General features: G+C 31.6%; 1 protein-coding gene across 1 annotated transcript in view; it reads right to left on the bottom strand.

Moving 5' to 3' along the window:
* LOC105347560 (uncharacterized) overlaps positions 1–23288 on the bottom strand; it is a 273923-nt gene that overhangs the window by 84430 nt on the left and 166205 nt on the right. The gene's annotated exons all lie outside the window — the stretch shown is intronic.

A 23288-nucleotide genomic window follows, 5' to 3' on the forward strand; every position in this document is an offset into this window, starting at 1 on the left:
CCGACAAATTATCAATTTTTCATTTTTTTGAAGTTAACTTATATTGTGCCTTTAAACTTTGTTATCTAATGTTAAAAAAACACAGTTGCCATAGCAACAACCCTTAGAAGTCATGTATGTTCAATGAAATATTAACACTTACTACAACAGACATGTATAATTGATAGCGAAAGTTTTACATAAGACTAAAGAAACAAAAACACTGCAAAGGTACACCTAGTAAATCTAAAATTTCTGACAATCCTTATTTACTCCTTCCCTCCTACCCTCTACCCCTACCTCTCCTACAAAAACCCCAAAAAACCAAAACAATTCAAAACAAAAACAAACCCAAATCAAAATGGTCGTCACCACAATATCAAAACTATTTCATATTATAAACTTGTCATTTTAAAACTTTTTTAACATCAACATCACATCATAATGATTAGTCTTATATCATTTAATACTCTAACTTTACAAATTGCCTCAGCAGCTCCACAGTGACGTTAACGGTCCCCCTAGAACAGGCTCCTCTCTGAACTTATGACATGGTAAAATGGCATGCAAAGTGGGCTTTATTCGACTAACAATTCTTAAAATGGCAAACAAATAAATGAGTATTTCATGAAAAATTTCATCTTTTCACAATTACATGTAGTAGTTAAATTAGTTGCCATAACTGTTCAATGTTTCATCAGATATGCTACCATATAGTAAAAATATGACAGCATAGTTCATGTTCATATGATAAAAACAATAAGAAACACGGTGAAAACAATCCTCAAAATAATTCATTGTCTTTTGTAATGAATACAGGAAACAATATGTTACAGATTTTGATGATATTCATTGTTTTGTACTGAAAATAACTGAGTATTTAATTTACTTTGACATCTGCTTACTATGGTAACAAATGGTGACCTTTATAATAAATGCAGAAATAGGACATGAATTACATCACATTAACAATACAATCTTGAAAATGTTTGATACTGGTATATATGTTTGAACATTTGATTGAGAAACATAATTCTATATTTACATTCCACCTATTTTTTTGTGTTGAAACACACACAGGGTACTGAAAGGTTAAACGAAGAGTTTTATTATGATGTCACAAACGTGTAACACTGTTAAAGTGCAAATTGCGAAAATCAAATTTAACCCTTGTGGTTATTACAGTGGCTCTTCCATCAATTTGAACTTACCCTTAGTATCATACGGTAATTTAAGGAATTAATCACATTTGCAGACAAGTAAAGAAGTTGAAAAGTTAAAAACATATAAACATAAGCTTTTCATGAATGTTTAGTGTTGAATATTGTCGGTCATATAACACACCAAGCCGTGCAGACAAATTATCATACCGCCCTAACGCGCAGTATTCAATTTGTCTGCATGGCTTGGTGGGTTATAGGACCGACGACATCCCAAAATAAGAATTCAATGCTTATTTCACAGTCTGCAACAATTAAAGTGTAAATATGTATAACTTAAAATGCCTATAAAATGACCTGACAGTGCATCTAAGAATACCCTGTCAATACATCAAATTCAAAGCATGTTGTGAATGCTGTCAAATAAAGACTCGCTAATTGCTGATTGGGACTTCTTGCACATTCTTGAAAAAAAACCCTGCAATTTGCTGTGCTGTCAGGAGCTCTTCATATGCAAAGACCCTTTCTCCATCTTCAGTTCTCAAACTTCTCATTTCCTCGGAAACTGACACAGGATCCTCTTTTCGACCATATTTACTAAATCATTCACACTTGCTTCCTTCTTTTAGCCCCCAACCATTTTCTAAGATATTGTCACCTGTCCTTTCTTTACTGATACAGCTCAATGTAATATGCCCTTGGTTTTCCCCCTGTAATATTTTAGCATATTTCTGGATGACCAAGTCATTGCTTCTCTCTTTTTCCAATTTCAAGTGACAGTCTCCAACTAACAGATGTTGATCAAGTTCTTCTGCTCTGCAAAAGGTTTTCACACAGCCTTCATGTGTACATGTGAAAATGTCTTGTTCCCCCAGCTTGGTTTTAGGTTTGCAGAGAAAGGCATGGAAATGGACATCAGAATTATCTTACTCCCATATTTTCAAGGAATATGACATAATGTTTTGCAACTTTGTTCCAGGAATGGTACTACCTATTATCATAAAAAAAAATTCTCATTATGATTTATCTTTAAATGAAGTGTATAAAGATATAATGCTGTAATGGGATGATGCAGCTCATACATGTATATCTATCCATGTAAATGACTCAAAACATCTTACCAACTCCAATGCCATAATGTCTCCAAACTTGCAATCTACCAACAAGGAACTTGAAGTTGTTGAATGTTGATATGCTTGGGATTGGTTTAAATTTCTGACGCTCTGTGGTTTCCACTCCAACAACCTTCACTCTGTACTGTACATTCTTACTAGTTTTCTCTATTGCCTAAAATATCAAAATATGTTTGACATTATCCTATTAAATTAGGTATGAATTGTCAAAAATATTCTGAACGGAATTTCTTCGAATATTTTGAACTCTTTCATATCTGTTATATATAAAGTACCTACTTCATATCCCTTGCTGTTACGAAATCATGTCCTTCATTGACAAATTTTCTTAAGTTTGCTTTTATTACAGCAGCTGTTCTGTCACATGTCCCTTTCCCATCCTGTGCCTCACAAAAATAAAATGAATGAACTGCTTTACAATGGTTGTATATTGTTGATATTGTTTCAGAGCTTTTGTAACAACCTGCATTATCTGACCAAAGATGAATGGTGGTGATATCTGGGTACTGTTGATTAAGACTCTTTACCACATCTAGTATGAGTGCTGTTGTTACACTGGCATCTTGGGAGATTTGTCCATCAAATATGTGTAGATAGATCGAACCTTTCAAAATTTCATCATCCTTTGTAAATACTACTGCTACATGCCATGATCTACCTCTCTTCCCAAACCAATCCTGACTGTCATCTCTATACTTGCGAGGCAGAAATTTCATGGCCCAGTCCAAGACGATGCAAGCACTTGAACTTGATAAAGACTTGAATACTTCCTGTTTCGCCTCTTCCCGATTTTTTGCTCTTAGTAGATGTGATTTCCAACTAGAAATGCCCAATTCAGCATGCATCAATCTGAACATGTCATCTCTGTCATCCCTGTTTGTAAAATCAAACTGATTTACCAATTGCTTGACATCCCTGAGCACCTCTTTGACTTATTCACAGGACTCACAAAAATGATTATGGCTGTGACTGCAGTGCAAAGAAAATAGAGTGGAGTCATCACTAAGAGCATGCCTGCGACAATGATCAGCAACTTCTGATGTTTCTGCTACAGGAATCTGAGATATACCCCCCCAAAAAAAAAAAAAATCTAAATTTTAATATTAGTCAGTAATATTATACATTACATGTATCTCTCAGTTATTCCTTTAAATTGACCAGAGGGATGTTTTGAAATTAATATAACAAAATGATTAACTGTTCCCTTTAAGCCACTCTTGACAGAAAATGACCGTGGGGAAATATCTTCCAGAAATGGTAATGCATACAGTACATGTAACACCAAGGCAAACTCCAAAAGCTGACTTATGGTTCGCTATGTGTCTGCTTTTGGTCTGGTGTTTAAAAATTTGGGTCTGCTCTGGGTCAGCTGCTGGAGGGTCAGTCCTTGGAGTCCGCTTTATGAACTAAAGTGTGAGCAGGTCGGTCTTTTTTTCGTACCCTATGTAAGCCCCACCCTTTGTATATTCCAAATATACAAGTAAAGACATTTGGGTTTTTTTCAGTAGCGATTTCAGGGTCTGCTTCTGAAATTCGGGTCCGCCATAAAACCCAGAACCAAAGCAGACACAAAAAGCTGATCTCGGGTTCGGATGGTCTGCTTTCTGTTAGGTTGGGTCTGGTAAGAATTGTACCAGTTATTTTTTTCCCTACTTAGGAAAATTGATTGCGATTAATACTGACACTGATAGACTGAAATCTACCTTATCCATGATCTTTCCACATATCCACATCTGGAAACAGTCATGTACATAAATAATTGGGAAAAAATTCTGAGATAGATGTTAATGAAAACTATATAAATGTATTCTTTAGTGTTTCATACAGGCTTTGAAAGCAGTGAGCATTGCAATTCACCTAGCTGTATCAAAACAAATTTCAAATGGTGTAAATACACTCCATTTTAGCAGAATTAATGCACTTTACCATGTGCAATGAAAACTAAAGTATGTCTGCCACCTTTAAAAAAAGTGGTTTGACATAAGAAATGGGATGTTTTATTTACCTTGTAATCAGTTTTAAGATATCTTTTGGCAGCAAGTAAAACATGCTGTAAGTGCTTTGCGCACTCCTCATCATTTTCCAATTTGTGGACAATGTCAATAAGATCTTCAAAACTTCTTCCGCCTTCTGCTAAATAATAGTCCAAGCTTTCAAGAGATATACGGATGGTTGCGGTGCAGTTTTGAAGAATTCTAAACATTGTACTCCTCCCTAAAATATCATAAAAGATTCAAAAATACGATTGTTATTTGTGTAATGGTTGTTAAATCATGGTCTACTACATTTTTTCCTGTTTAGTAGTACCTTATTTATCTATATCTTTATTGACTAATATCCAGTCCCTGAAACGCTCTAGCAGAGCGCAAACGGAATTCAAACGCGAGCGCAAATTGAACGGTGAACGTGCAGTGAACGATATGTGAACGCTATGTAAATGCAAGATGAATGTTTTATTCCGAGAGCCTTGGGAGTTGATGTTCAATTGTGTTTCGTCGGTAATCAGGAAAAAATAACAAATATACTTCATGTATGTATTTTTATCAGTCTAAATATAACGCTGAACGAACGGTGAGCGCAAGGTGAACGCACAGTGAACGCACGGTGAATGCACGGGAAAATGGGAAAGCTAGTAGGACGTTTCAGGGACTGTAGCATATTTGCCAAGAGACGATATTTACCAAGTGGTTCTATTTCTTGCTCTCTGTAAAATTGTTGATATTGATCAATGATTGCTTGTGGTGCCATGCACCTGATAATGTTTGGTGTTTCTATTATCTTTCCTTTTGATGTCCGAATTTTCTTCTGCCCAAATGGTAGGTCTTTCATTATGTGAGAAGATGTAATGAATTCTAAGAAATTATCCAATTTACCTGGATCCATTCGCTGACGAACATCATCCTTTTCTGGTGGTGGAAGGCAGCACCCCTCAAAGTTAGCATGTTTTTTGGCAATATAGTATCTAAAAATAATTTTAAAAGGGTTGTTCATTGAATATTTCCATTACTGAGGGCTGACATAACTTTTATAAAGTTTTTTTTATATTTACTTATTTCCAAACTTGAATCATAGATAGATGGCATATAACCTAGTTGAACTTTACCAAAATGTTTGACCTTGACCTAGAATTTTTATTTGAAGGTCATATTAGAAAAAAACTTCATTGTTCAACTCCTGAATATACTTTGACAGAAGGACTTCACACTTTAAACAAAGAACAATAATAATACACTTAGGTGTACTATTTATTTATATATGACCTTGACCATGTTTTACTCAAGGTCAAATTAAGAAAAAGATAATAAAATGTTGTCTGGGTCTGGGTAACATATAGCTGACATCATACTTTTTCAATTGTTAAATTTGCCCCCTTATTACAATCCTTGGGGAGAAGGGGAGACATGTGTTTTTTTGTAAAAACAAAAAAACAAAAAAAACAAAAACAAAACAAAACAATACCCACTAGTCATACCTGTACTCGATGACATCAGGAATCAAAACCTTCATTTCCTGGTAAGTTCTGGACACACAGAGTACTGACAAAATCTGTCGTTTTATCTGCCAAGAATCAGCTTTCTTGTAGGACTCAATAAGAGCATCTGTAGTATCATCACACACAGCTAATGAGACATCAACTGGATCTGAATTGCCTATTTCTCTATAGAATTCCTTCACCACCGTCTCCTTTTCATTGTCAAACATAATTTCTGCAACTCTTGCCAACATGTTCTAGAGAGATAAATTACACATTGCTGAATACGATATGTTTTAGTCTTCAATTTTGAATACAGAGTTTCAGGGAAAAATCAATTTTAATTTATTAATATATTTATTTTTACATGTATATCTGTTAAGCTTATTATTTAAACAAAGTTTATACCATTATAGTTCAAAATTAAGACTGTTCAACAGCACTAAATGTAATAGTATGATAGAAAATACAATGGATTTGAGCTATGCATATTTGGATTACTAAATTCCAGACTGGCTGGTGCATAATTATCATATTTATGATTCACCTATTTTGATAATTTTTCAATGATTTGGCAATATTCAGTTGTTAATTTATATTACTGATCATTACAATTTTTCAAAATGATATAAATGTACCTGCATTCCTTTGAAGTATATATGTTTTGTCTTTGCTGTGTAGGTTTGCCAGAGTAAATGTGGAAAACTGAATGGTTCCAAATCAATATCTTTCAAAAGGGTGTTCAATCTCTCATTTCTGTTTCCTCTGTTGAAGTGGTCTAAAAATAAATGATAATTTAAGTAATATAAATAACAAAATAATTAAGCAAAACCATACCACTGGCATTAGCTGAGTTTCAACTCCCTCAGTGACATATGAATAGTTGAAAAATACCTTGTAATTGATTAATGTTTGTTAAGTCATTGTGATGATATTAAGTGCTTATCTTTATATCATATTTAAAATGATACAACAATTTAGCAAAAGGGATCTGGTTTTAATTATTATGATGACAACTCCAAATATACCCCACCCTTCAACTTAATGATGGAGAATAATAATATAAGTTCATAATAAATAGATCCAATATGTATATCATGGATTTGAAAGTAAGATAACTTGATCTGATTATTAAGTTTAATGAGTTGTTATCTTAAATCTATCATTGCAGATACTTATAATCTGCTACAAATAAATATTTTAATGTGCTACCATGCTATGAAAAAATCTAAAACTTACTTGCGATTGGAAAAATTCACTTTCTCTATCAGTGCAATTCTTATTTGCCTGTAAAAAATGTAAGAGTCAAATTCCAAATCCATCTTTCTCTCTTCTTCTCTCTCTCTTCTCTCTCTCTCTCTCTCTCTCTCTCTCTCTCTCTCTCTCTGTAAAATGATAAAAACATAAAACATTTAATAGTACTTAAATTGTATGAAACTTACCTGAAATTGCATTAAGTCATTTTGACCTTCAGGGGTAGTTTTAATGAAAGAATTCAGATCATCTGCCTGGAAAAAAGTGCATTAAAGTGAATATTCACATCTCAACATCTCTCCCTCCAACTAAAACTTTTTTATTCCTTCCAAAAAGTTTTCACCTGACTTACATACTCAGCTTTGTAATATAGCTTGATTTGCTGTTTCCAATTATACATTTTATTCAATATTATATTTACTGGTAATATGCATTTAATACCAATTTATTTTAATATTCAATTCAATTTCATATTCTATACATTTTTTTAAGATTCATAAGTAAAAAATGCCAACGATGAATCAGTAAACACTATGTTCTTCATCTGTATTTGGTTACATATGAACATAACTATTCAAATCACCTTAAGCTTCCTAACTGTCTCCTGATTTGAAACCACAACATCCATTTCAGCAGTTGCAGATGACAAGTCATCAGGAAGTGGCTCTTCATTTATAACATGTTGTCTCTGAGTCTGAAAGAGGTCATTATATGCAACAAATATCAATAAGAAAACAAACCAAGTCACATGCTTAAATTAAGAAACCCTATGCCTAAGGAAGACTAAAATATCTACATTTAACAAACAAAAAATCCATGCAAATGCCGAACAGAATATGATATAGTTTTAAGTATGTAATAAATAAATTGCGTTTTTCTTCATAAACACATCAATATATGTATCATTAAATTTCATTTCAAGGTAAAGGTAATCTTATTTAAAATGTTTTATAATATCCAAAAAAAACCATAAAATACTTCTAGGGATTATCTTACATCAAACCTTGTTATATCCCTTGTCGTCACATCTTCATCTTCTTCAATACTTGGGGCACTTAGCTTTACTAAGCAGCTGGTGCATATAGCTAAAACAATTATTTCTCAATTTAACCATGGTAATAGCCACTACATGTAATAGGCCTAGTTATATTAAATAGATTTTACTTATTATGCAGTATATTTTTACACTGTGACTGAATGTTTAATAAAAAAAAAATAATCAAAAACTTTATGATCTTTGTCATCATCATACTTTAAATTTTTTATAAATCTCATATCATATAAGAGAGTTAGTATAAATGCATATTCGTTTCCATAATAGATAATTGTGCAATTGAGTATTATATATACCGGTAGGTTATACTTACGGGTTCCAATTGGTAGAACGGGTCCATATCCTCCGTGTATTTTAAGGATGTCACTGAAAGTAAATGACCTGCTACACTTTTGCTTTTTGGTGGTTGATGATGATGGATGCGATTCGTGAGAGTTTATGACTTGGCAAGTTTTTCTTTTATGCACATCGGAATTTCGTTTTAACAAGAAAGTGAAATAGGTTGAAAAAATATAAACATTATGAAAAAGTTTTGGTAATAGACCACATTCAGTGAGAATAATATTTCTATTGTTGATATCAGCCGTGTTTAAATCAATTAAATCATTAGAACAAAAAGAATTTTCCGGGAAAATAAAATGACATATCATTGTTGTAATCTTCTGCTAGCTGTTTACATGATGTTTTCTATTTTTCGATACAAAAGAGTGACTGCAAGGGCAATAACTCTTAATGAAATTTAGTTGTTTCCCCTTGAAATTCAAGATTTTTACATGCAAATATTTTTATTAATTAAAATAACACAACTCTTATTTTGGGAATGTATATAGGTTATACGAAGAACTTCATATTAGGGAAGTCAAAAGGATTTTTTCTACTTTGCGTTTAAAATATATATCCCAATGAGTTTTAAAGGAAATATAGCCGGCTAGACAAGACTTAAATTTACAGCTCTCCACAAAAACATCGAAACCTTAAAATTTTACATACACCAATAAATTAAGCTAGCACTAGGTTATATTTTTGCAAAGTTTTATGAAAATTGATAACCATTGTTTTCCTACAAATTTTGGTGCTTACAGAGAATGACTCTTAATTTCTTTTTAAAAACTACACGACTAACTGTTACCATTTTTGGTGTGAAGCATCTCTATGGTAAGAGAATGCATGGCTCTACAACCCCGAGGCGCCACTGGTGGGGCCAAATATGTAAAAAAAAAAAAAAATTAAATCTCTACTCCGACATACGTGAGGAAAAAAACTGGTTGCATGGTTATAATGTCCATAAAGCCCTCTATCAAAATTGTTTAAAAAAATGATCCCTGGGTCAGGGGTTCTGCGTCTAGGGTGGGGCTAATATGGCCTATAGTAAAAATATATTAAATCTTGGAAAATATTCTTCTCTACTTCTATTTGTTAAAAACTATGTCCCTGATTATGATGTCCATGAAGTCCTGTACCAATATTGTGAAAGTCATGACCCCTGGGTCAGGGATTCAGGAAGGACATGGGGGGATATAGTGTTAACGCATATAATGTTTAAACATATTATTCTCTATTCTCACACAAATGTATGAACAACTGACTTCATGAGTATGTTTACAAGGAAGCCCTCTACTAAAATTTTAAATTTCAAATCCCCTGGAGTATGGGTTTTGACTCTAGAGCAGGGCCACAATGGATGTTTAGGTGTTAATGCATATAATGTTTAAAAACTATCTTCTCTACTCCTATACATCTGAAATGAAAACTGAATTCATGATTTTGTAGACCAGATCTTTAAGTTGTTCGCCAAAATTATAGGTTTCATAGTTATTTATGAAAGATTCCAGCCAGGGAAGTGGTCGTCATTACAAATTTATATTTTTATTCACTTCAGAATGAAACCTAATTAAATGCATATATGACGCTCCACGACAAGTTTTTGTATGGGCTATATGCTATTCAGGTGGCCGTAAAGGCCTATTGGCCTCTTGTTAAATGTTCAGGTTCGCTATCGGGTTCGGTGTGTATTGGATAAACGAGGCCAGTAAGTAGTCAATAATTAATACCGTGTGTTACTTGTACCATTCCTTTTATAACTTGTACAAGATATACATTGTAAAATAGTGTCAATCACTGTCTTGTTAATTTAATCGGCATGTTTTTTGGTATTATTACAATCGGGTTCGTTATTGGGTTGGGCTGTTCAACTGTTTGGTTTGATTTCGGGTACAGAAGTTGGTAAGAAATAATAGTGTGCATAACAGTGTATTGTTTTCACAAATTTCTACTAGAAAATACTTAATGGACTTAACGAAATTGCAAGAGATAAAATAAAGAGTATTATTTTACCAACTCTTTATTTAATTGATACATAGTTTGAGTTTCTTTTTTATTTAATCTGAGATTAAAGCAAAGCATCTCGTTTATAATAGTTCTGAAATAGTTGAATGCTTCGACGCTTTCATAAAATAATACAAACCGAAAAGGGGCGTGTATTGCTTATGCAGAATGCTTGTTTATGTTAACATGCAAGAAATTTATGTTAACATGGGATATAATAATGTTGACTTGCAACTTTTTTATGTAATAATGCAAGTTAATGATGTTAACATGCAAGATTTTGTATGTCAACATGCGAGATAATTAGGTTTTGCATGTACGATACATCTATTTATAACAACATGCATGATGACATCAATATCTTGCATGTTGACATAAGTAAGTTGTATGTCGACATGCTGTAATTAACTCGCATGTCAACATAAATATATTGCATATAAATGTTACATTAAAGTTTTAAAATTCAGAGAATTTAAAACTTATTAGTGCTAGAATGTCTTTTAGTTATCCTCTAGTTGAGTTTATTGCTTAATGATGTTTAATACATGTACGCCATTTGTCATATTTCCTCTCAGGTACATGAAGTTTTTATTTCATAATAAGTTAATTTGTTAAATAAACTGACAAATACCTCGTTCAGGCAAACCTTTGCAGATAAATTCTTTATGTTATCAGAGCGACACTTTAGCGACACGCGAAGATTATTCTATTTTCATTACGTCAGAAAACTTATTTACTCATTTCGGCTTTACTTAATCTTCTTTTTGTTAACATACGTACATCGAAATTCATCTAATTGACTTTATCACCTTTTTGGCCTTTAGTAATCAGTGTCAGCTCGTAGAAGAAATTCTGTGAAATTAGCCCGCTAGCATTTAAATCAAGTATCCTGATTGGTCAATGAGAGCAATTCCAAATTAAACCGGATGGTTGGTGAATTTACTTAATTCACTTTCTATCCGACGTTTAAAGAATGAAGAAGTTAATTTTAATTTTACGGAATTGTTTCTCTTTTCCATTAGGTAAGCTTGAATGAAATGTTCTATTTTCAGTAATTTAGGTTTTCATTACAGTATTTTTTTTATATTTTTTTCTGTTGCTAATTTTGATAAATTTTAGTTTGTTTTGTTTAAAATACTTAAGAACAATGATTAACTATATATTTCTTATTATTCGGCGGAACTATGAATTTGTCATTCTAGAATTTTAGTTTTCATTTCTATAAAAGATATTTCGCGCCATTGTTTATTATGCCATGATACATAATTTTGCTTCATTTCGTTTAAATGTGTGATTTTTATTATTGAATTTATATGCTGTTAAATGCTGTTTTTATAAAGTTTGAATTCGCCGCGTAATTATTGCAAACCTGTAGCGAACAATTCAGTGCGAGAAGGTGAATCTAAGAATCGGTAGAAATTCGTCAGCTAAGTAATATTTGTAAGTTGTTTCCTCTTTAATTATTTAATGACAACAGGTTATATTTTGTCTAGTTTTCTTGCATTTTATAAGCGTTATGCATTTTCAGACTTATGCGGATTTATCGATCCTTAGATTATAAGCGTAAACACGATCTCGCTTTCTCGCATTGCTGTATTTTACTACAGGGTGTTTCGAAATATGTTTTTGTTTTAATACACTTTCCATCCGACGTTTAAAGAATAAAGAACTTGTTTAAATTTTACGGTATTGTTTCTCTTTTCCATTAGCAACCAGTAGAAAGCCGAGTGGCATCCTACCAAGCTATTCCCCAACTTAATCATATTCACATACAGAGAAATTCTCTGTGTGAAATAAACATAATTGACTCGCATGTTGACATAAATAAGTCGCATGTCGACAACATATGTTGCACGTCTACATAATTAGTTGGCATGTCACCACAAATAAGTCGCATGTTGTGAAAAAAATGTTGCATCTTGCATCTATGATTTCAGACCTTTTACCCGTTGAAAAATTAATTTCTCTTAAAGGATGTGTAACTTGCATGTAAACATAATTATCTTGCATGTTGATTTAGATATCGTGCATGCTGACATAATTTTTTTTATGCATTTAGTTATAATCTTTCTTGCACGTAGAGGGCAGAAGAAATACATTCGTGTTGCGTTTGAAAGATCAAGTTGCACATATTAGACGTCTAAAAACTATTTTAATGAATGTCAAAAATTTTGAATTTAATATAATTTAATCAATATAAATTTCTTTAAGATATGAAAAAAAACCCGGAAAACCTTTGTAGAATAAGTCTTGTATTCTATGAAATAAATAGGGGGAATTGACATGCTTCTGGCACGCAATTGTACATGTGTATGTTAATGTATAAGCCAAATATATAAAATTATCTGCCTAACATTAATTGAAACTATACTGTTTTCAATGATACTATATAATTTGATATAATCGTAGATGTAATCATATAATTGCATCGTACATGAATCACACGATACAATATGAAATATATCTGTATACTATCACATAATTGAATACTAGTATAAAGAATATAACTTTGTCAACAATGAATCACAGTTTAAACATCAACATACTATTAAACACACAAACAATGACAAAGTTCTGCTTAAACATCTCAGTATGTCTTGATTTCTTTAAAATAATTGTTGACGAAACGATCTTTTAAAACTTTGTGTTTTGATTGATTGTATTTTGTCTCGTTTTAGATGTTGTGCAGTTTGCTATAGTGACAGCCATTGATGAAGTTGGGGTTCACAATGACGATATGGAGAATGCTTACAACTATCACTGCATCAGAGGAATAAGTGATAATGTAGCCGATGCTCTAATGCTAAATCCAAATCATGTTATACCCGTCTCTAACTATTTTGAAGAAACGGCACCAACCGCTGCTAAAAACGCCATGTCTCTTTATGCCCTTTGGCGCGTTTGCAAAGCTGGAAAAGACTACATTAAGCGCAAATGGGGTGAAGATTACATACGACCTGATTTTAACAGATAATTCTGGGTTAGAAATTAGGAAGTTGTGTATTGATCGTTTAACTGAAATAACTGCCATATCGAAAAGAATGAAATGTGTATTTTAATCTTAATACATTTATAACACTGCAGTTGTAATAAATATGAGGATAAACAATCTAATAATCAAAGTGAAACGTTGATAAGAACACTGAACACGAAACCAGAAACCTTACTGTTAGTCACTGAAATGCGTTTGTGCATATTATTATTATTTCATTTCCTGTTATTCAACGATAATTTAATTTAATCTCAACATGTATACACGTATTCGTTGCCTACAATTTTTTCAAAACATATTTAATACAACACACTCTCATGGAGTGAAATTCAAACACATGCATAGAACGTTTTACTTATTTTTTAGTTATTATTTGTAAACAAATATAAGACTTGAATTGTGTACGTATCACTGACTTTTTTCCTCAGTACGTCGCTTGTAATTTGATTTCTAGCATTGAAATTTGAATGAATCACGCAAAATCCCTCAAGATACACAAAAAACCATTTGATACAGAAGAATTATAATTATATGTTTTCATCTCAAATAGTACCTATGTGCTTTTATTGAGGTATGTCGATTTAGTGTGCGTACACCATAGTAAAATTTTCAAATTCAGTCGTTGTTAACGTTTGAGTCTTTTGATTAGTGTACAGTTAATAATTGATTTTTTTGATTCAATAAACAAATTGTCTCGAATTTTTTGTATTTTATATATACAGTGAAAAAAAAATTATGCGTGTTTACTTTTTTCTAGTAAACAGTCTATTTAGTTTTTTTTTTTAAATGTAAAAAGACTATTTCAATTATTATTTTCATTCAAGATATATTTATAAAGTTCTGAATATTTTTTTGGAAAAATCTGAAATTTATGAACATGTTTTTAAATAAGCGTAAACTTACTTTGAAAAAATATTATTATATCTCCTTAAGCATTATTAATAACAACAACACAGATCCGTGCCATTCATAATAAAGGATAGCGCTTGTGCTTTACGATAGAATACATATTTAATATATTTTTAGATGAAATCATGCATCACGATAGTTGATAATTCACTCTTATGTAATGAGTTATATTTTGCTTTAACAACCTCTTCTATTTCTTGCTATGTCTAGGCCATATATGTACAGAATCCTTGCACTAGGATTGAAGTACGTGTATTTTGAGTATTGACACTTTTTTTTTACAAATACGTATGTAGCAAAAAACACTAGCGTGACATAGTAGTATGTCTCCGCGTTTTTAAAAATGATATGGGACACTTCAATCCTGTGATGTATATCTGATTGAAAAAAATAATAAAATCTACCATAATTTACATATCTTTTCTTTTCGAAATTTGATACTAAACAGCGTAATGCAATGTGTTGGAGCGTGAACTACGAATCTGTAAGTCAATTAGTTCGAATTCCCCATGGGCCCTTTTTTGTTTACATTTCAAAAAAAAAAATTCGAAAAAGGTGAAAGTATTTTGGATATTTTATCTACGTCATATATGTACAAATTCCTTGCTGTAGGATTGAAGTACGTGTATTTTGAATATTGACAATTTTTTTTTTTTCCAAATAAGTATGTATGTAGCAAAAACACTAGCATAACATTGGGTGCAAAATAAAATACAGTACGTATTTGGACCCCCCTCCCCCGCTCACATATAAACTGTATAAAACATATGTATACAACAAACTATTGATGAAATATATATATATATATATATATATATATATATATATATATATATATATATATATATATATATATATATATATATATATATATATATATATACAACATATGCATGCAACAAAATGATCATGATTTGAACAAACTTGATTCATTCCTACCTTGGGATTCTTCCACGTAAATTACAATTAGTCTTTCTATTTTTTAAATACCATTTATTATAGTCCAATTTATTTTCTCTCGAATCTTACTAATGATGCGCAAATCAAGAAATTTGTTTTATTGTATGTATATCTGTTTTGTAGAGACGCATGTCATAGGGATTTTCAGTAATAAAAAAATAGTTAAAATGCGCTTTTAGTTTTTTTCATACAGTCAGTTTAAGAATATTCTTCACTGCATACACAATAGCATAGCATACCATTTAAAGGACTATGTGCGGTTTTAAGCATTTTTTGCCCCCAAAATCAAAGTTTTAGAAAGAGCTTTAAAAATTAGGTGAAAGATATTTAAAACCATATTGGAAATAAAGGTGTAAAAGGTTATCACCACAGTGACGTCATAATGTAGAAATGACGTCATGAAGATTGCATTATTTTGATAAATTGATGTTTTGTAGCAAAATATGGGTGTTTTCCGATGGTTTTTCGACTCGGAAACATCGAGCGCAGGCTTGCTCAAGTACAATTTTATAGTACAATGTGTATATCTATCTGACGAAAAATAAATGTTAAAATCGCACTTAAGCAGACCTGCGCTCTATACTTCCGAATGCAAAATATAGAGCAAAAATGAGAATATTTTCATTTGATTGCAAATTTGCGGGAATTAGGTCATTTAGGTGACGTCATAGATAAACAGCAAATGAGCAATGATGAATTAAAATCAAGATTAAAGTTATAGGCATCCTCTTTACAATGATTTGTGAAGATTTTATTTTTATACGATACTATTTAAAAATTGGTTAAAATCGGGGGCAGATATTTGAGCAAACCGCACATAGTCCTTTCATAACATAACATTAAAATAAAATACCATTGCATTGTAATCTCATACCATTACATACAAGATTTTCATTCGTCATTTTATATCACAGCATACCATACCATTGTATACAACGTAATTGTTCTCGTTCTTAATGATTATATTTTAAGCATGTTAGCATTGCACTTGTCGTGATTGTTTTGATTTTTATTAATCTACTGCGAAATGTTAGAACTTGTCTGTTTACGGAGGCGTTTTTGTTCAAATCTCATAGCAAAACATAAAGCATACCATACCATTTAAAGGAGGGGGGGGGGCATGGTTACAATTTTGGTCAACAATTATTTTTCAGACTTTAATGTTTACAATGACTCCGTAAGGCGTTATGAATAGACAACCAAAATTAAACTGTCATTCGTTGAGTTAAAAGCGATTTACAGAGCTTACAATTCTTATGAAAACAAAGATTTCGTTTACATTTTGAATGTTGAAGAAACAAATTAAGTTTTAGACCTAAATTAAATGTGTTAATCAGTAGAAACAGATCAGGATGAGGAAGATTTTTTTTACCTCTAAATTGAACCAATGTAAACAGAAGCAGGGCACGAGCCTTTTTTTCATGACAAGGAATTCTGATCCCTGTATCTTGCTTACTGTATAACTCTTCGACTGGCTCTAGAACATTATTTGATCAAAAGAAATCCATTCCTCAAGCCAAAGTATATGAGCCCTTGAGCCTGACGACTCTCACATATTCAGCGACCTATGGCGGGCTAATATAGGATGCGATATGAAAATTGAAATCTAATAATGTATATATAGTTATTTTTCTCCATGTATAACACAGATTGGTACAGGTGTCAAATCAATACATTTTAGAAAATTTGTCGAAAATATAATATGCGAGTCATGCTATGGAAACCTACATATTTACCCCAACTTTATGTAAATCGCTTTTAATTCGTGAAAATGTGCCATTTTCTGATGATTAAGTAAAATATTTAACAATATCTCTAATAAACGAAGTATAAACTTTAAACCCAAGCAAGATTATTTGCAATGTTAGAATACGGCCATCACGTTTGAACGAAGTATATATGATGTCACGTGAATGCAAAGAAATATAATTTTTAACATTGTTAATATGTTATTTAGATTTAGAAATATCCCCGGTCATAATATCGTTTTTCAGCCTTTTTTAGCTCCTGGAATCCTTAATAATCTTGCAACGTAAACGTTTGAATCGAGCGAAAAGTTATAATTATAGAGAGCCTGGAAACCTGTTTCCGACCACTTATCGATCGTCTGTTGATATTGTTCGTTGTCAAAGGTATGACAAAATCGATTTTATTTCCGCTATTTCAATCCTCCAAACGGCAGTGTAGAGTAAATCAATTATTGCAGCAGCTGATTTTTTTTTATTTGTCATACAAAATATTACAGAACTATGTTCCCGTCCAATGCATTTACAGCAATGAAACTTCCCTGGCTGCTTCTGTAAAGATTACGTCACAAATCGATAAGGAGTCATTGTGCTTGCATTGATTAAAAACAAGCTATACCCAGATTCTGTGTTTTACCTCACTGTATTATTTGTCCGTTAATATCTGTAACTTTAAAAATTTAAAATAACATTTTATCGATTACATGTCCTTTTGAATGTAGAGCTAGTGAATTACTTAATGCAATTCGACCGGCGATTATCAAACATGCTCTCGCCTGTTACAGAAGCAAGCTCTGTAAAGGAAAACTGCATTGCCATAAAACACCATGGAATTTCACGATATTGCTGTTTTATGGATATTTTTGGTTCTCTTAACAGTGAGAGACGATCACGTAAAATGTACATGCAAAAATGGGAATGGACAAACTGTTGACTGGTTAGGCAATTTGTACCCTATATGTACCCTTTGTACCCTAAAGTATTTGGTTATTTGGCATAAGCACCTTAAACACATATTTAATTAATTCACGATGGGTGTCTTTTAACACTAAGTACAAATTTAAAAAAAAACAAAAATAGTATAGTAACAGCTCTAAATATAATCAAATCAAAGCAATAATTCAATACACTTGCATTTAACGAGGCCGAGTACAGAACGAGTACGCACGCTTTCGCGCAGCGTTTCATTTGTATTGTGACGTCATCTTTTTGCTTTGTTGACGCCACGGCGTGATAGTTTCAACTGCAGATATTCAGCGAAATTTGTTGAAAATAGCTCGTTTGTTGCGTAAAATTGATATTATATTGTGGAATCAACATAACTGTCTCGAAGTATAAGCTATATTTGGGCTCGGGTCGAAATCGTAAAGAGGGTTCAGCAAGCTAGCCCTCTGTCACCTTTTCTTAATCCGCCTAAATATCGCTTAATTCATTTATTTCAAGACATTAACCATGTATTTTATATAAATGACCCTTAATATGTGATGTTATATATTTATTTATTACTTAGATATGTCTGAATGTTTTAATAATACAATAAAGATCACCATTTCCGCCTTTGTCAAATATAAAATAGCCATAATCTGACAAATCTGGGAAATTGGGCATACAAAAAACAACTTTGATAAGACCCCTGGAACAAACCAGGAGGTAAAAGGTTTTTTTTATTTGACCATTTGATGCCTTTAGCAATAACTTTAATATGTAGAACAGAAAAAGAAATCCCTAGGGCAGAAGTTTAAGAAAATTGTAAAAAATGTGCAAAATTGACACATTTCAAGCAAAATCCCATAGGGTTCTATGTTAAAAATTAACAAACTTTGAGATGACCCCTTGAACAAACGGTGTGGTAAATGTCTTATTTTTTTATCTAAAAATAATAATTACATCAGTAGAAATTCATGTAAAAAATTTCATTCAAAAATCTAAGGCAGAAAAAATTAGACCCGGCCTCGTTAAGTTAATACTTTCATTTTTTTTTCTGGAGAGGTAGTGTAAAACATTCTACTACAGTTATTGCAGAGGTCAAAGAGATGCCGCGGACATTGTCTCGCACTGATCATGAAAGTAAAATTTTAAACTGTAAAATTTTTTAAAACCATGTCAATTTCACGTGCTAGTTCCAGCCAAAACGACGTGTATTGCCTCAAATGCTTATTTTTAAGAGATCAATGCGGCTGTTCCTTGGACCTCCCTAGCACATTTTCAATGCGTGTTTTTACATAAAACATAAAACGGGTAGTAGTAGTACAGTCATTTCATGCATATCTTTTACAATTTTATGCTATGCTATGGTATGCGATTTAAATTATATGCTATGAGATTTGTATACTATGCTATGAGAAATTGAAATGAAGGGCTTAATGATATCGTATGATATGCTATGCTATGGTATGCTATGAGATTTGAACAAAAACGTCTCCATACACAGGAGAGTTCCACACTTTTCGAAATAAAATAATAAGAAGCCAAAGTTTACCGAAAATCTATTATGTGAACATTTATTTTTTCAAAAAAACCCATTTAAAACTGAGTTAAAATAATGTTGTATGCTATGCTATGGTATGCTATGATATGATATGACGAATGCGATTCTATGAGATTGTATGCTATGGTATGAGATTCGAATGCTATGCTATGAGATTTCAATGCTATGCTATGAGATTTCAATGCTATTACGCCATTTTTAGTGCTATCAAATGCTAATAACAAGCAAACTTAAGCTATTTCTGCAAACCCATTAGTTGTATTACTGCACACAAACCTTGTATTTTGCGTAAATTACAAGTATAGGAATATCTTTTTCACATGTACTACACGTATGTTCTTACTGATTATTTGCAGTCTTTTCATTTGTTTATTGAGAATTGCATAAATAAGTTTCTGTGGGCCCATGCCAGCTTCATGTGATATTGATTATTCGTTTAAAATATACAGCGATTTCTAGTATATGAATGAATTAGATTTACAGAGCGCCATTTCATATTCCAATGTGACGTCAAACAACTGAAATGCAAACCTTCCAGGAAAAAAAATTACACCGGCGGACCCAGGGAAAGACAATCTACCACTCGTGTACCTAATGACACCACATCTTGGGCTCTTTGCACCCAACCAAGAGTGTGTGTCACATACATGTACGAAGAAGCAAACCTTATTCTGGCCAACGCTGTAACTCCTCTGGGGCTCGTCTCATAAAGGGTCGTAAGTCCAGACATAGCGCTGCGCCGGTGTAAATACGGGACAAGTTCGAATATTTGCGTTTCATTAAAGAGCGCATATTTACGTCTGAATACAGTTAAGCAAATTTACAATTTTACGTCCACTCATAGGTAGGCGTAAGTTCGGACTTAAACATAAGTAAGCATATATATTATGAAACGACGATTGTATTTCATCACTAATGCGATTAAAGTTACATGTATTGTCACATTCAGATCCTGAGAAATAAGGATTTATACTTTTAATTCTGGAATTTGACTGCCACGGGAGTTTCTGCGGAATTAATGTGAACACGGGGGTTTCTCCCGAATGTGTGTGTGAGAGAGAGAGAGAGAGAGAGAGAGAGAGAGAGAGAGAGATCATTATTTATAAAAAGGACCCTAATCTAATTTTATGTGTTGCATTTTATAAACTTACATTATATTTTTTCTAAACTATTTTTTGTTTTTCTACAACATTTACCATGAACAAGTTTACATTACATTTAGTAAAAACTTGACCTTTTAAAAATCTTTCATTAAAATTGCTTCGCTAGAAAATAGCTAGTATTTTTTGTAATTTATATATGAAGAGTTTTTTTTTATAACCTACGATGTATGTACCTGTAAATGTTTTAATATTGAATGCAAACAATACTGAAAATCGAATCCGAAAAAACTCACTGGTACTAATGCACAATCTTAAAATCAATTTGTGATTCTCTTTTTAAAGGGAAGATAATTATGTTATTGATACATGGTTTTTAACTACAAGGATGATGACACATTAGAGTTTAGAAAAATCTGCAATTCGAACTGATTTGATACTTAAAAATTATTATATCTTAATACTGAATACAGAAAGTGTTACTTATCATAATACATGTATATGTATAAAATACATTATATAGCGCTAAAATACAAAACATCGCGAAATGATTGAAAACAAAAATTGCATTAAATTTGTTTTATAACCCCTAAAATTTCTTTTCAATTGAAATGAGCAATGACGAAGAGCGACAAAGGTCAGAAAATTAGATGTTAACATCAACGAGACAACTTGTAAATTTACACCTACCCATAAAATTTCCAATATGGTAAAAGTAATAAAATAACACATATATTTTGGACTACCTAATTACTTAAAATGATATATTGATAATTCTATTGAGCACATTACACAAGTCATGTTCTTCAACCGAAACAATGCCGAATTAGCACGCTTTAAATTAAACATTATAAGTGTATTATACGAATAATTCAATCAAGATTTTCATTTGTTTTGACACTGAATAATACTCCTTGCGCTGGTATTCCAGAAAATCGTATACACTTCACGATTTTTTTTGGTTTCCGTTTAATGTTTTATTTATTTGTATAATTTAATTCTGATATTATGTGGGTTTTTTTGTCCGGTAAATTGTTGAAGGAAAAGGAATATTATCTAAAAATTTTAACCTTTGTGTGAAACAAGAATTTATCAAATCTTAAATATCTTTAAATAAAAGATATCACTAGTACTAGTTCATCTAAAGTTTATCATATTTTCACATGCTACATACACCTATACAGAACAGAGTAATAGAAACAATGTCATGCATGTGCAGTGATGCGTTGTCAAGGATTTAAGCTAAAGCTATAGTCTAAAGTTTACGCCTCTGGTTACGCCGCTTTATAAAATATAAAATACGCCCGACTAAGTTTCGGTGTAAGTCCTCGGACTAGACTAAAGTAAGGCCCACATTTTAGGCTTCTTTATGAAACGAACCCCTTGTTATACACAGTAAACTGGGGATAACACCCCCAGAAAGACCACTAAAACCTAAGTTTCCAAAGGATAAAGCTGAACCCTCAGTACAACTGAAAACAAGAGGCCAATGGGAAACATCGATCACCTTAGGAACAGTTCCTTGAATATTTTATATCAGTTTTTTAAACATGTATCCTAAATATTTCAATGTAAAATTTATAATCTATATTATTTAAAGATGCTTGCATAAAAAAATACTACAAATTGTATTATTGTCGTTCTTGAAAAGAAGATTTTTATTATCAATTTTCCTTTATATATCTATGTTAAACTTTAAACCCCTATTGGGGCCACAGTATTGGTCCGGGTGTCAGGATTTTGACAAGTTCACTCTAAAAAAAGTTTTACTATACATTTTTAAAATAAGTATTTGAATTTAGAAAAAACTATAAATACTAAGTAATACAATTAGTCAGAATAGCAAGTAAAAGGCAATCTCGTTTAGTAATTGGAATCGTAATTAGTAAATACCACTAATACAATTACTAATGATTTATTTTACTCATCATTTCTGCAATTACTTAAATGTATATGCAGATTGGTTATTTATTTACTCAATTTAATACTTATTTTAAGTAATCAAAGTCATTTTTTTATAAGTAATTTAATTACTATTTACTTTTTTGCAATTACTAAAATGTATATAAATATGTTTTTTATTTACTCAATATAATTCTCATTTCAAGTAATTAAATTCAGTTATTTTCATTAGTTTACCTAATATGGTTTGTTATAGGTAATTTAATTACTTGTAGGAGACAAATGTATTACTCACTATTTACTTTTTTTTGCAATTACTAAAATGTATATAAATACTTGTTATTGATTTACTCAATATAATTCTCATTTCAAGTAATCAAATTCATTTATTTTAAAATATTCTATAATTAAGTAATAGCAATACTTATCTTTATATCTAAATAATTTACATATTTCATACCAATATGGTTTACCCATTTGTTTTTTACTTGTTGTGGACATATTATTCTCCAAATATTATATAACATTGTTTTTGTACAACATTTTAATGCAACGTCAATTTTGCAGAGAGTTTGCTGCAAATTTGCGACAAGCTACAGATAAACATAGCAACTTTAAGATATTACAACATAAAAACAATTAATAAACACTTATAATCATTTAATAATGAGTTACTCATACATGTACTATGCTTTTTAATCAATTTACAAATAACTTCTACTGGTGATTAACAAAAATGTTTAACTTAAACAGTTGCAGCAAAATTAGAGATAAAGGACACAAGTTAAAATTATCAACTTTAAATTTGCACATTT

Source organism: Magallana gigas, chromosome 1 (assembly GCF_963853765.1).
Source record: "Magallana gigas chromosome 1, xbMagGiga1.1, whole genome shotgun sequence".
NCBI classification, from domain to species: domain Eukaryota; kingdom Metazoa; phylum Mollusca; class Bivalvia; order Ostreida; family Ostreidae; genus Magallana; species Magallana gigas.